General features: G+C 37.3%; 1 protein-coding gene across 14 annotated transcripts in view; it reads left to right on the top strand.

Moving 5' to 3' along the window:
• Positions 1-477: 477 nt before the first annotated feature.
• LOC131690386 (Ig-like and fibronectin type-III domain-containing protein 1) overlaps positions 478-15,546 on the top strand; it is a 555,083-nt gene continuing 540,014 nt past the window's right edge. For 9 of the 14 annotated variants that reach the window (XM_058976105.1, XM_058976110.1, XM_058976101.1 and 6 more), the window contains exon 1: positions 478-1,408. The gene's annotated coding sequence lies outside the window, so the exon portion shown is untranslated. Of the gene's footprint in view, positions 1,415-15,546 lie in introns of all 14 variants that reach the window. The other 5 variants (XM_058976109.1, XM_058976104.1, XM_058976114.1 and 2 more) reach the window with 2 other exon arrangements.

The following is a 15,546-nucleotide window of genomic DNA, read 5'->3' as shown; positions in this document are numbered from 1 at the left end:
TCCATTTTTGTTTACATCTCTCTTTCTGAATGGTTTTTTTGAGCATCCATCTACATTTGCTCAGCATGCACGCTCAAAACATTCATCAGCTGTTTCCATGCTATACTCACCGCGGCTCTCGTGCTTGCAGTGAGTGGGGAGGGGGTCCTCCCGCTCGGGAGCAGCTGACTTATGCTCCAAAACACAGTCCGTCTATCAGTTCGCTCCTTTGCATGCAAAACGCGACTGACATTTCGCGTTCTGTTTGTTTAGCGGCAGCATTTTTTATCGCACAAAGCACACCCCAGCAACTCGCTTGTTTATTTATTATGATAGACGCATGGAGTTCGCTCCTCTCCGCCAACAACAAGTCGACTCTCTGGGCGCCCAACCACCCACTCTGCTATCGGTATGCAAGTTACGCGCGATCAGCTGCTTCTGCTCCTGTCTAACGCTGTGGAGGATCAACCGACACACAGGAAAGTTATAAAATCGTTTGCTTCGCTCTGAGCGTTGTTCAGTTCGCGTTGAGATTTTGTCGAGCGCGGATCTTGTCCGTTCCGTTTTCCCCCAAGTGGAAGAATTGTTCTGATAGCACCCAGTGAAGTTTGTTCTGCCGTTGGAGGTGTTTCGTGCGATAGGTGAAGTGAAGTGGGCTTTTGAGCGCTTTTTCAAGCTTCTCCGTGGAGCTTCGGTGAAACCTTTAAGGTTCGGCAAACCGTTTTTATTTTATCGTAGGTGGAAGTGTGTTGAAGAAATAATAAAAAAATCCCTCCCCACCGTCTGTGTGTGGGTTCAGCAACCTAGGAGGTGTTTGATTGGTAAAAAGTGTTTTACCGAGATTTACAGTGATAAAGAAGTATAAGGCCCTTAATTGTTGATTACTTATTTATAGTGGATGAATTTTACAGCAGCCACCTGGTGCTTTACAGTTTCTGAGGCGTGCGAAGGATTATTAACAAGATTCGAGGAGAGAAAGCCAGTTAAACCCTATTGTGAGTGAAATTAGACCCCGATAAGGATACTCTGCACTGAATACCAAAACCCTCCGGCAGCCGTAATAATATATGGAAGTGATTGTTTTTGGAGCCGTTTGTGGATCGTTTTATTTTGTGTGGCTTCACCTGGTGTTCGTTTTATCTACTGTCATTTCGCCCAAGAAACTCTGGTCCGTCTTTGTGGAGCAACTTTAATAGGGAAAGGATTTTAACGGATAAAAAGAAGCGAGCATCGTACATCGTGGTTGAGTGGGATTGAGAATTTAAAATAAACCGTATTTTTTCAAACTGCGAATCTGTTCCCTGTTGTTATAAAACAAAACATTATATGTTAGTGGTTCTTGAAGAAAAGTTATTTCGATTGAGCAACAGATCCTTCGTGCAGTATAAACTTCACTTTTAAAAGCAAACTTGTTGGAAACTTGTCAGCTGTAAGTGTAAGTATGCGTTGTAAACTAAATTTTACAATTTCATGGAAACTATGTAGCTTTGTCTTACTATCTTCGTATGATATTATTTTGTAACGAATATGCTATGAATGGAACATGGATTTCATACGAAAACGAAGGAATTGATTTTAAATGAAATTTATATGGTCTTAAAGTAAAAAAGTTTATCATTGTTTGTTCAAATTGAAAGTGTCCATCAGAAAGTAGCAAACGATTCCCGATTGCAGTTGTGTTGGTTTATGGAACTTTCTGTTATTCACTGTTAATTAGACCATTTTGCTTCAAAAGCAATTTATCAAAAAGGCGCATGATTTTTTAAACACCACTTGCAACAAATATTTTTCAAGCACCGTATCTGTATAGTAAAACCATCAGAAAATGAGTGGCAGGAATCAACAATCGGAAAATATTGGCTCCCATGCTACGTTCACCCTTTTTTATTCAGTTCGTTTATTTAATAGGCACTAATGCGTTAGCTTGGCGGTGCCAAATTCTTTTTTTACATTTTGGATATCTTAAAACTAGGAGTTTACAATGTTGAAGTATGTTTATTATATAAAGAGGAAAAATTTTACAGTTATCTTATAACTAGAAATACAATTCAATATACAATAGTGTTTTTATAAGCAAATTTTCAGCAATCTTAAAACTAGGAATCCAGTTTGATACTCAAGAGGGGGAACATAAGTTTTTTATGAAAAAAGGATGGGTGGGTAATGTCTGCGACAAAACCGGAGGGCCGTGACTACTCGTTTGACTTGTAATTCAAATCGAATGATACTCAATGAAATATAAGGGAATTTTTCAAGTTATTCTTTATAATAATTATGGTGGTTCTGAAAAGATCCTTTGTTGTTGGCGTCTGCGTTGATAGGGGATGCGCTGGATTCTAAGCTCGTTGAGACATTCATTCATGAAATAAACAAACTTCATTTTTTCTTGCCTTGAAATATCAATGTTAAAATCTCTCGAAACAACCATCGGAATCTTTTTCCTAGCGTACAAAAATGAATCACGCTTAGTGAAAAACTAGGGGCGGGTAATGTCCGGGACATAACCGCGATGATCATATTCTTAAAGTTCTGCTTATATCTCTTTCAAATGGCTAAATTTTACGCATTAAGTTCGATTCACCGGGCTTAGCAAAATTTTCCTGGGGATCCCGTTCGCTAATCTATTCAGTAAAAAAAATTTATTACCGATTTCTCCGCATTGAATACAGGTCAATAAGCATCTGTCAATACTCAATAAGAGTTAGTAGTTTGCGGTAAATTTTTGTCGATAAAATTAAGGAATGCACGTTTTAGTCAAGATCTTTTAAGGTTATACAGAAAATTTTCACACAAAATAATTGTCGTCATTTCTTTCAAAGCTTCAATTTTAACAACAAATATTATTTCATATAATGATTTCAACAAGCAGATAATGTACTTGTATGATAGGTGGGAGTGTTTTGAAGCGGTTTTAGTGGAGGTAACAACATAAAATCGTGTATGGGACATTTTACAATGATTCTCCTTAACCCCGCAAAACCACGGAGTTGGCAGCAGAGGATTAAATTGTTTGGAAGAGATGACAGTTATTATATGATAACTAGAAATTTAAATTTTTTTTATAAATTGCAAAGTTATTGACGTGTTAACGTGAAAATTTATCATTTCATTCATATAGGAATATATAGGATATAGGAACAATCATTGAAATTATGTCAATTTATGCTTTGCAAGATTTGAAATAACTTCGAAGTGTGGTCACGACACTTCTGTTATGTCATATACATTACCAACCCATTTTTTTCCATTAGGCATTCATCCTAAAATATTTTCTTATGGTTCACTGGTAAAAGTACAGAATTAACTAGCGCAAACTTAATACTAGTTAATAAAAGAAACTTTATAATTAAATTCTTTTTCCATTTTGCATTCGTCCTAATAAGGACGGTTTGTAGATAACTATGGTGATACAAGACGAGAATCTTTTGGAACGACGATTTGTTTCTACTGCGTACCTACATATGAACATTCCCCTTTCGCAGCTCACACCGAATGAGTACACTTTGCATCAAGGCGTTCCTATTTATTAACTTTTCGTTGCAGATGGAAGGCCATCTTTTTGTGCGATAAATGAAAATATTTTCATCATTCGTTTTGGTATAGCTTTCGATTAGTGGCAGAGTTGCTACATTCACTGATTTTCTTGGAAGGATTTGCAAAAACCTTCGGGTTTGTAGATTAATTTGAAAAATATTTTCTTATATAATTATTTTTAATTATGCAAATTAATAAAAGGAACTTCCTAATAAAATTCTTTTTCCATTATATATTCATCCTAAGGACGGTTTACATATAACTATGGCACAAATCCATCTAAAATTAACAGCGCTAACGGAAAATAAGCACCACTAATTCTTTACAAGTATTTTGTTAGTCCTGAAAAGGACTGTTGGCAACATTAGAGACGCGTGAATTTACTTATCTTCTTCGGGCAGCTTTCTTGGCTGGTTTAACGGCCTTCTTTGGCTTTGGGGTCTTCGGCTTGTTCGCTGCAGCCTTCGATGTTTTGTTGACATTTTTAGTGGCAGTTGCTACCGCCTTTTCAGTGACAGCGTTTCTTAGCATTTGGTTTTTTGGCCTTCTCATTGGTGGCACCTCCACCAATGTTTTTCTTCTTCTCTCCGGTGGTAGCCGATTTGACTGGTCGTCCGATGCAGCTTCTCACGACCACGCACGTCTGTTATGCACTGCGTCTTACACACGTCTGGCTTTGAGAAAAGCTGCGACACCCCTATTTATAGGTTTTATCATTAATTTTGATTCTCATTTAAAGTAGTTTTTGAAATATTTAAACAAATTTTATATAGCAAACAACGTATCAGTAGCAAGCGTTGAACGTTTTTCCTTCCGATTTATGAAACAAAATTACAAATCCGTTTAGTAGAAGAAAAGTTATTAAGGTTGAAAATGTACGTAACGTTTTCACTAATTTGCACTACTATCGCTTTCTCGCTCGTTCTCGTGCGATCATGAGCTTTTCCTTTACGTCCGGCTTCTAATGGCATAACGAAAACTAATATGCCGGCTTTCCCCCACCAACTGCTCTCGTCAAGCAACCCAATACGAATAATCATAGAAACAAATAGTGGACCTATATTTAAAACTTTTCATTTGTTTTATTGTTCGGTTGGTGCACCATATTGACGGCTCTTTGCGGGATGGGCTGAAAATTTTCACTTTTCCGAGCCGTTTTCGAAAGATTTTTCAAAACGCTATTTTTCCGATGATAATGAATGTCCTACATATTCCAAAATTTAATACAACATTGGTACAAATATTTTCGACAAAATGCCAAAGTAATTGATTAAAGGGTGAACACGAAATTATTGCGACACATTCAACAGGGCATAACTTTTTTACCATTGGGTAAAAATCAACCAAATTTGGCACACTTTCTTATTGATGTGTATTGTTTACATGCTGTCAAACTCGAAGTCGTGTTTTTCGATTCAACGAAAATGGAGGTGAACCAACGCGAGTTGAGAGAACAAATTCTTTCCAAACACCTGGAATTTCCTGACCTGTCGCACCGGCAGTTGGGAAAAATGTTGAACATTCACCATTTAACCGTCTCCAGAGTGTTGAAGCGGTTCCAGGAGCGGTTGACCACGGCAAAGGAGCTGGCAGAAAACCGGGACCGGAGAACAAAAAGACGAAGGGAAAGGTGAAGCGGATGATTAAAGCAAATCCCAACGTCTCAAGCCGTGATTTGGCTAAAAAGATCGGCATGTCGCAGAGCTACGTCCAGAATGCAAAGAAGAGAGCTGGACTACATACATACAAGGTACAGAACTTCCCAAACCGCGATGAGCGGCAACAATCGACGGCTAAAACTCGGGCACGGAAGCTCTACGAGAAGATGCTGACAAAATATGGCTGCTGTGTGATGGGCGACGAAACGTATATAAAAGCCGATTTTAAGCAAATTTCGGGGTTGGAGTTTTTCAAGAGCAAGTTCTATGTGGACGACAAATTTAAGAAGAAGAAAATGTCGAAGTTCGCCTCCAAATATCTCATTTGGCAGGCCATCTGCTCTTGCGGACTGAGGAGTGAGCCTTTCGTGACAAAGGGCACAGTAAATGGCGAGATCTACAAATCTGAGTGCCTCGAGAAGCGCCATTTGCCGTTCTTGCAGCAGCAGATTTGGCATCATGCCACTATTCTAAAAGTGTCCTGGAGTGGTATGAGGCCAATTCTGTCCATTTTGTTCCAAAGGACATGAATCCGCCAAACTGTCCGGAGCTGCGCCCGGTGGAGCAGTACTGGGCAATGATGAAGCGGGAGCTTCGGAAGAGCAAGAAGACAGTCAAAGATTTAGTGCAAACTTCGACATACTCTTAATTCAAATTTTATATGGGTATATTTCTACTGATTCCGATTTTACGTCTTCTACAAAGTCAATAATTTGTCTATGTACTATAGCCTTTTTGTAACATGTTTAGGATTTTCAGTCTCTATTTTCTTGTTTTAGAAGTGTCATTCCAAACGAGTCAAATCCATGTATTTTGAGAGGTCGTTTGATCGTTTGGAATATTACTAATAGATAATCATGACAGTTGTCTTCACTCTCCTTACGTGCACTCTGGACATAATTGGGGGGACCCGGGGCTATTAAGACAGTGGTGGTAATTTAGGCCGCCTTGATTTCTCAGAAAATTGTAAGACTTTCTGACTGTCGTACATATTCGTGTAACCGCTATTCTAAAACATTAATTTTGACAGCTGAATCTAATTATTTTGCTTGTTGTAGAAAGAAGACATCGTGTTTAATAATTATAATGGTAAAACCGTGATTAAAGCAAAAAATAAAAGTGAAAGAAATAACAGATCAGTGTTTTGGAAAGCTTGAGGCTCCTATTTTATGGAATGATTTTTGTTTGGGTTGAAACACAGATATTTTCAAGACGCTCACCACTTTTGTGCGAAATGAGCGTGCGGGGCTATTTAGACCCCCTATTTCATCAACTACCGCTCAGCGGCTTACGGCTACGTGTGGATTTGATATATAAATCACACATATAAACATGAAGGATTTCATTACAGTTGCGTCAAGTTGTGAGGCAATTTTTCGATTTATGGAGACTACAAATTTGCTGTTTGAAAAATCAGCACAGAAATTTTCGTAATAATTAAATTAATTAAAAAACTGATGCTGGCGCAAGAGTTCGAATTGTATATCTGATTCAATGAAAAGGCTTAAGTTTTTATATTAAAATACTAACAATTTCTCCATGAGTTGACGTAGGAACCGACATCTGAATTAATCACAACCTCACCGGTCAATGGAGACTGAAATCCACGGTTCAAGAAAAACAGCATTAGCTTCGCTGTTCCCAAAACAAAATGTAGATTGCCTAAAGCTGACAGAAAAAACAAATAAGAATTAAATTGTAAATAAAGGTTAATTTTCAATACAAAAAGTATGTTCGAAAGAAAACCTGATATAATCTATCTAACTATGACGAATAAGTATGGTCTAAGGGGTGGTTATTTGAACAAGAAAAGGAAAGGACTTGGTCTGATAGGTATAACATCCAACACTTTTCAGCACTAAAATACAAAAATATATCATTTAACAAAAAAAACTAAGAGATTTGTAGTAATAAATTTTGAAGGTATGTGATAATGGTACTAATATGAAATCCAGCCAATATTCGTGTCTTTCTTCGAATTGTTATAAAAAACTGGTAGGTGCATAGCTTTGCTTCACCTTACTCTAAACAGTACCAAATTTATAGTTAACCTATTATGGGGTTGAGTTATATCAAACCAGGGAACTACTAAGCACTAAATTAAGAGTTATATGATTTGCCATTGCCTATAAAAGTCTTCAAAATGGTTCTAGACACTACAAACCTAAAGCAATAAATTAGATTGTATGTGGATATAAGGTGCTACAATGTAGGGCTGTTTAACCCCGTAGCAACTAGCAGCTAATGTAGTGGAGGTCAAGGCTATCGTTTTATAACCTGTCAGAATGTTTGACGAACCGTATAACAAAAATATAATTAATTTGTTTCATACAATTGAATATAGTGAATAGAATCATAGTGAGTCTTAGAATGTTAGGTTTGGTCCATTGTTTGGTAAAGGGCTTATATCACAATAGAATGAAAAAAAAATTATTGGCCTAAAATATGCATTATGAAAGGCGGCGATCACGGAAGGCAGCAATAGTAAATATGGGTCATTCCACGTCAGATTTACGACAAAAATTTCGATTCCTTCAATTTTTTTGACACGTATTTTTTCTTCTGGCTGAATATGATATTTTTTTCAAGTTATTAGTTTTTGAACTTTTGAAGTTTATTAAATTAAAAAAATTTCAATCACTGATAACTCAGAAACGATTCGATATATTGAAAAAAATATTGAATAAAAAAGTTACGTTTTCAAATGAGCTTACCGAAAAAAAATATAAAAAATGTTTTTTGTTGTTTAACTTATGAAATTTGCAATTTTTTGAAACAAATTGAATTTTTTAAAGCTGGACCAATTTTTTTTTACTTATTATATGCTTTAAATATTAAGAATCATGATAAAAAGATTGTGTAAAAATTTGGGAGTGGATATCAAAATACTTTGCGAGACATTACAATTATAAACTTAAAACAAGGCCATTTTACACTAAACGCCCAGTGATAGTCTTGTTATAATTAAAATATCTCGTACAGTACTTCGAGTTCCATTCTGAAATTTTCATACAATCTTCTCGGTATGAGGAATTCCACGAAGATCCGTCCGAAAATCTTTAAAATCGTGACCGACCATCTAAGATTACAATGAAACTTTACACGTTTCACCGTCATGCAAGACTAAATATTTTCCACAGATAATAAGATTATTTTGGCTCAAGAGCAACTTTTCAAAAGGGCGTAAACGTTTCTACGTGTATGAATTTCAATTTTTTTTTTGTTCGATTACTGTATTTTATACAGCAAAACTATCTGAGAACGAGTTACAGGGAATGAATACTTCTGTCCAGAGCTGCAAATTTTCACCAGGTTGTTTTGAACTTGAAGGAAGAACAAATCTCAAATCATGCCCTACTATGTTCAATTCGCAGTTATTCGTTTACATCATTCATTCAAACAGCCGAGCTGTTAAATCATTTTCCATTCATTTTCGATTTCATTTACCTTGTGAATATCTCTGTACTGGGATATTGACTAGGTTTTTCAAGCAAAACTACTCTGAACATAGTTCTTGCTGTTCATGTAAGTTTCAAAACGCGAAATATGTCAACATTTAACCTAAACTGGCCTCTACAGAGCAGATGACAACTTTGGTTGGTGAATGAAAAAGCATCAATTTGAAATGAAGACGTACGCTTCGGTTATGAAAATCCCGCCAACTTGAAAGTGAATGATTAAGGGAGGCTTTGAATTTGAATCATGGTTGGGTTTGATTGAGCTGAAAGTTGGCATTTGAAAATGAAAATTTGAAATTTTTTTTGATTACATAAGTTAGGAGAACTGGGCCAATTCGGACCTAGTAAGGATTTATGAGCTATAGAACTGAAACGTATCAACCGAATCACAAATAAATATTTTTTCCGAAAAGCCTGATCAATTGCGCACATTTTTTTCTAAGGCCAATTTTTTTCCGATCGTTTACCGTATTGTGTATAAAGGGTTCTGTGCAAAAGTACATGAAAGGTCCGAATTATCCCAACCCTGTTCCAATTCGGACCACCCATTTCTTTTCAATTTCTTGTAATAGAAATGAATTCCTAGCTAGAGTTGCTATGCTAATATCACACCTATTCCCCAGCGAATTCTCTACCGATTTTTACAAACTGGGTTTCAAATGAAAGATACATACATTGACTGCTGCTCATTTTCATACGGTTCTGACTCTTGGTTCCGGAGTTACAGGTTGGTTAGTAATACCTCAGATGCTAAAAACTATTGAAATGGTCACCAAACTACTTAGATGCGCACGTTTAGATCACTGATTGCCAATCAAACATTCTTTGAATATGTTGTCCACTATCGACGATTGCGGAAGTTCCGGATTCCGGGCATATTCCACAATTAAAGTCACATCGGTTCTTCGGTGATGACTGAACCGATTTTCTCAAACCAAGTCTCAAATAGAAGGCAAAATATGCAGTTGAGTGTTGCGTCGCCACCCCAGCCCCTCCCCGCTTTCCCTTGCACCTATCTCCTTCATTACTCCCCTCCCCTTGGACCACCCTCACACCTGCATTTCCTTCATCCACCCCGTATATCGAAATACGACTAACCCTCCACCCCTTCACTTTCAAACCAACATTTCAAAATATAATCACATAAAGATAACATTGAACTCTTGCTGATTAAGCTAATGAATTATTATACTTTTTTGTTTAAAGTGAGTCAGCGTCTATTTTCATGGTAGTCGTGAGTTATTATATTACGATTACATTCTTATTTTACTTAGAACTATAATAAGAATGTAATCGACATTTCCACAATTTTATTGAACACAACAAGCCAATGAATCATAGTTTGGATAAATGAGAAAGACACAATCGCACTACTAGGTAGTTTTAAACAGGTTTTTTAGTATGGCTTTCGCTTAGTGACAGGGTTGCCACATTCACTACTTTTCATGAAGGTTTCCGAAAATTTCGAGTTTATAGATAATTGTTTTAATGAATATTTGCTTTCAATGTCATTATTCACCGATAAAGATACTGGATTGATCATTAAGGGGAGCGTCTCACAGAGGAGTAACTAGAACAAATTCTTGTCCAAAAACCAAATTTTTTTTTCGATTTTTTTGTTTCGTTATATTTTTTTTACATACCTAAGAACCTACTGTATAACGTGGCAAAATTAGGAGTATATCAAAAATTGTTAAAGAATTTTTGCATGTATGCCAAATGGTGATATTTTAAGGGATATTTTAATCGTTTTCGTTATATATTCAGCAAAATCGCTTTCTAGTGATGATGACTGTATTAAATAAGATAATATTATAACAAACGTACTTCAACACAACCGTTTGTTTAACTTCAGCTTAAAACTAACTAAAAAAAGTAAACTTGCTGTGTATTGCACCAACTTAAAAAAATTCCTTGTTTTAACATTTTATTCCAAATTTGAATTATAAAAAAGTTACATTATTCGGCTAGATCCGGCAAAGTTGCTGAAGCAGTATTACAATACAAGATTTCAGCTATACAAAAAATATTCGAACTCTTCCGATCTTGTCCGATCCACCAATACCAAGCGATTTGAAAATATTGAAATTTTGACTAATTTGAGGTACACCGAAATGCTGTAGGGCCAAATATTATGTTTGCCAACATGTATCTCTATGAAAATATGCACAGGCGTCCCTTTGCTTCTCCCTTTCCCACTGATCAAATGTTTATGCAACTGGAAAAATAAATGTATTTACAAAGATCACCTAGAAATTACTAGTATTTGAAAGGATATAGAAAATTGACCTCTGCACTGGTAGGTGGGTAGATGCCAAATTGTTCCAAAAACTAGTAATTGTCTATTTTTAGTTCATATTAAGGCATAATAACAACAATTGCAGCAGCAAATAATTTTGGCCAGGATTCGACCCCAATTACTCCTCTGTGCGACTGGTGGAAAGTGCTCAAACCGAAAGTTATTTTGTTTTACGATTTTGAAGACAAGGCAACAATGGATCTTTTGTGTAATGTTAAGGTTTATTTATACATTCATTGTGAGCGCAAAAAAAAATCAGTCACGCAACGCCGCACATACGAGTGTTCCAAGAGTAGACATCCAATGTCAAGGAACGCCGCGGCGAACACGATAATTCTAAATAACATTGTCTGATACAGGAAATTAAATAAGATTTTTGAAGCTTAGACTAACTAAACTCGATGAACCAAAAAAAAGAAAAAATGTTCTTGTTTCGGAAAATAGCTTCATGAAAACCGAAAAATCTCATATTTACTGTAAAATTCATTCACTTTTTTTTCTAAATTTTCGAAATCAATTCGATGATTATTTTTTGAGTTATCGTGTTCGCCAATTTGGTTTCGAGAAAAGCGCTATTAAAACTTCCGCTAGATTTAAATCTGCTTGTGTTACAGCAAATACGCACGAGAAATGCATACTTGTTCAAAAACAGGAGTTCAGCGTGATCGCCGAGATTGCGGGAGACTATTCGAGAGGTTCAATACTAACAAGCGAACAAATTTTTTGCCCACCATACCAGACGCCCTTCATAACAAGCACAAAGTTAAGTTAAGTGAATAGAAGGAATTTTCTAAATCAATTATTTTTCCATTATATATTCGTCCTAATAAGAACAGTTTGCTGCTAACTGTCTTATGATTCAGATCGATAATCCTTTGAAACGATTTGAACCTTGCCGGTAATTCGCTTCTGCTGAGTACACACAGACTAACATACTCCTTTCGCAATTCATGTGAAATGAGCACTTTTTGAAACAAGGCGATCTCTTTTATCAGCTTTTTAGTGCAGATGGAAGACCACCTTTTTGTATGATAAATGCAAGTATTTACGACATTCTTTTTAGTGTAGCTTAGTGGTAGGGTAGCCACATTCATTGATTTTCTGGAAGGTTTTGCAAAAACCTTCGGGTTTATAGAATATTATTTTTAAGAATATTTGCTTATATTATGATTCACTGGTAAAGGTACAGAATTAACAAGAACCAACATAATACAATTTAATAAAAGGAATTTTCTAATTCATTTCTTTTTCCACTATGTTCATCCTAGTAAGAATGGTTTTCTGATAACTATGTCTTGTGATACGGGACGAGAATTCTATGAAACAATTTGAGCTATGTCTGCACGACTCATACGCATGGTATAAACCAGCAATTCGTCATCTCGCTTCTGTTCCGCCATCTTCGCTTGGAATGGTGAGCAAAATTTTTCCAGTTGATACAGACAAACGCTCCTTTTCCATGGCTCCATACACCCCCCTCCCCTTCAATGACGCAAATCCATCAACAATTAACAGCGCTACAGTCGTTTAAAATTATGCCACATTTTCGAGACGTAGCTCAAATTTCAGATTTTAGTTTTACGGCCAGCCGAACATAGTAGAGTAAAGCATTTTCAGTGCTAGAAGAAGTTTTAACTAAATATTTTTACCCAAAGCTATTCACTATCATCTATACAATAAAATATACCTCATGAAAATCGATGATTTTGCCAACATTCCAGGATCACTTGGCATGGTTTTACTCATTGTTCTTGGAATGTGGTGTTTCGTCGGAATAAAAAAAAACAAGAATTAATAAAATTGTTCACATGCAGTTTGATTATTTAGACATTTGCAGCACTTCCGACTGTTCGGACTTTCTTGTTTATGTTAAGTTGTTTTTTTGCTAACTGATCATTAGTTCCAAATTAGTTCAACAAACAATGAATCTATCATAAATTCTCCGCAGCCAACTGTCCAGAGCTATAAACACGTGATAACACATCTGATAGTTGCATAGATCGTATCACTCATAAAGGTGAATCCATATTTGTGTATTTATTTAGCCCATCCTAGTAACAAAAACTGTTTCCCGTGGCAAACGTGGAGATGCAGAGATATACCAGTCTCCATAACAACGTTTGTTACACTATTGAGGACTGGGCTCCCGTGAATGGTGGACTCGGCTCCGGCAGGTGGAGGACTTGGCTCCGAACGGTGAAGGACTAGCAAAGATTCAGTTTGATTTTAACCGTTTATTTGACACCGCCTCTCACCCTAAATTTTTCTAGGAAATGTATTTTTAGTGGTTTTTAGTCGCTTCTGGAATGTTTCGTGGTGATACCAGACCAGCAAAAAGAAAATAATTTTGAACATTTCAGACGTTGAAAACCAATATTCAAGAATCTCAAAATATTAGTCTAATATTCTCCAATTATATCCGCCACCAATCTCAGTTGGTCTGGATTCAATCCCAGCCGAGGTGGTTGAGATTTTTCTGAGGTGAAAAAATCTGTGGTCACGTCTTCCTTCGGAAGGGAAGTAAAGCCGTTGATACTGTTACTTCCGGCGACACCAGACGGGTGCCGCTTAACAACCTCGATCCCTGGTCAAAGCCACGGGGATCTAGTGAGGGTGGGCTCTACAACAGCCTCTTTTAGGGTGGCTAGCTCGGCCGTGAGTAGCGTGCTCGCTCTCAGGGTCGGCTTTTACAGGGATGAACCGATCAAGAGATCAATAATAGCGGACGAAGTTCAATTGGACAGATTTTTATTAATTAAGCTAACTTACAATGTGTGTGTTGTGTCTGGTTTGCCGGCCGGCGGGTGACGGGATGCTGATGCTGCTGCTTCTGCTGGCGATTAGACGGACGATGCTAATGCTGCCGACGTGTTGGTAGGTGACGTCGATGCCGTCACGGTTTCTGCTCTCCAGGTTGGCTGTCCGAATGCGGACGCCGATACTGCCGACGCTTCGGCGGACGATACTGGCGATGATGATCCGCAAACTGCTGCCCGTGCGGGGTGTTTTGTTGGTCTCAAACGATGCACCGGCGAAGTGCTTGCGAATGGTGACGATTTCTCCGATCGTTCTTGCCACGTGCGGGGACCTTCGGGTAGCGCACTGTGTACTATTGTGCAAACGCTCCAACGATACCTCTGCGGACAGGCGGGTGGAATCGTAGCGTCTCTGTCCGTGGGTATTGGGAAGCCTCATCCACGGTCATTTAACCGTGGTTACAGCGCTATACTGCGGCTTCGTTGTAGCTAAAAACTGCGGGTCCTGGTAATAAAATAAAGCGAATTACGGGGAAGGCGATATTAGAGGGCTACTGGGTCTTTATTCGTCAGCTAAATTCGAGGAATTCAATCGTTAACCACGTATGGTTTTCGCTTGCGTTCATACCTGATTCGGGGTACCTATAGGCACAAACTATTCTCTTCTCGGGATCACTATTGAACACTTAAACTTTATCGTGTGGTTTACTTGACGTCTCAAATGTGAAAGAACTTTTACTTTCCCTCGACCCAGTAGCTTAACCTCTTTTCTCTTTTCCTCTCTTTTGATTTCCCTTTTTTTATCCTCGCGACAATAATCACTTTTGGTAGCAGCATCAGAGTAGTGTGCAGTGTGTGATGTGTATAACAAATTTTGTTCTGGTAATCTAATTTTAATCTGTGTTGGAGTGTATTTATATTATTTATTCCTTATTTTTAATCCTATGCTATGCTCTTTTTAACGTGTTTGTCTATTCAATATATTTATTTACATTTTTTTTAATTTATTTGCTTAAATTCTAAGTACAGAAATACCAAGATTAATAAATAACGGTCCATTTAAATACGGTTACCATGAGAGTTGTGCCGCAACGGTAACAGTACCCGGTCCATGTGTTGATGGGTCGATATCTAGTCCAGATAGTGGAGTCACCTCTCTGGTGAAGAATTGCTGCACCCCTAACAAATATCCTGCTCCCATTATACTTGTGGAGTGCGCAGTAGTATATACAGACTCTAGCAAAAGCAAGTACCGGACCAACATCCCTTCCTTTTGCTTCCGCGACCTACGTTTGGGCCTGGTCGGTGCCGGTATTGATCAATAAACACTTTAGGACTACCGACTAGACCAGATCGATAACGGAGTGGCAGCCACGGCTAGTCGCACAAACTCAAGCTCAAATGTTTTCCTGAACGAAAACTATCATACGGATTGAATACGTACGGATGTACCTATTGATGGCGAAACATACGTGAACATGTTATTTAGGAGACATTCCGGCCAAACATTTTATCAGATTACTGTTTAAATCATTAGCAAATTCGAGATCGTTTTCAGAAATAAATTTCTTCGAACAATCCTGATCTGGCAAGGGATTTTAAATTGCGAACAAAAAAGAGATTTTTGTTACAAAAATGTTGTTAGATGAGGTCCAATGAAGTGTGACACTGATGAAGATTTGCAAGGTAATGTTGGATTTTGAAGATTGTTCAAACTTTAAAGTAAGGAATTAAAAGAAACGATCGTTATTTCATTAGATTGTAGTAATATTCACGTGCTTCTTGAAGAATTTATGAAAGTATTTTCGGTCAACACTGTTCGGCGATCAACATTCAAACAAAATTTTTAGACTGCCGTATGT

Source organism: Topomyia yanbarensis, chromosome 3, assembly GCF_030247195.1.
Source record: "Topomyia yanbarensis strain Yona2022 chromosome 3, ASM3024719v1, whole genome shotgun sequence".
Lineage (NCBI taxonomy): Eukaryota > Metazoa > Arthropoda > Insecta > Diptera > Culicidae > Topomyia > Topomyia yanbarensis.
The sequence above is the reverse complement of the archived record's forward strand: the minus strand, read 5'-3'. Positions and strand labels throughout refer to the sequence as shown.